Source organism: Seriola lalandi, unplaced genomic scaffold, assembly GCF_002814215.2.
Source record: "Seriola lalandi dorsalis isolate HSWRI2012SDOR001 ecotype SW California unplaced genomic scaffold, Sedor1 jcf7180002051237, whole genome shotgun sequence".
Lineage (NCBI taxonomy): Eukaryota > Metazoa > Chordata > Actinopteri > Carangiformes > Carangidae > Seriola > Seriola lalandi.
In genome coordinates this window covers 23,308-23,980 of record NW_019521790.1, presented here as the reverse complement: position 1 = coordinate 23,980, position 673 = coordinate 23,308, and positions in this window count along the sequence as shown.

The window sequence follows — 673 nt, the reverse complement described above, 5'->3', positions numbered from 1 at the left end:
GAGAGCATCAAGATGGTGAGAGGAGGAAACATCAGAGAGACTCAGTCAGACCCAGACTCAGAGGAGGAGTCTGAGACCAGAACCAGAGACTGGCAGACGGGTCAGAACCGTTAGCTAGTTAGCATCTTTTCAGAAAAGTTAGCTAGCTAGCATCTCGTCAGAACCGTAAGCTAGTTAGCATCTTTTATTTGTTTATGTTGTTTGTTAGCTTGTAACTGACAGTGTCTGACACAGTGTTAGCAGTTGTGCTAATGCTAAGTCTCTCTCTCTGTACTGACGAGGTTTCAGGTGTATTTAGCCCCGCCCCCAGTCCCCACCAGCTGACAGGATTGGTTCCTGAGGTTTGTGACGTATGAAACCCTGAATCTGTGTTTATGAGACTGTGATTGGTTCACTGCAGGTCAAGGTGGAAACACTGAGTCATGGTGCTGATGATTATTTCATCATCATGTGTCTGTGTTATATGAAAATATCATGTGGACGTTAACGAGGTGAAACACTGGGTTTTCATCAGAGGGTTTTTAAATTAGAGATTGTGTGATGTCAGAGAAAAGAGAGTCTGAGCATCCTCATGTTTTTCTGTACTTGACTGGTTTCAGTTCTAGGAGCTACTCCAGTAAAAGTTCTGAGGTTTGATACTCAGGAGGAGGAAATCACCCCACCCCCCACCCCC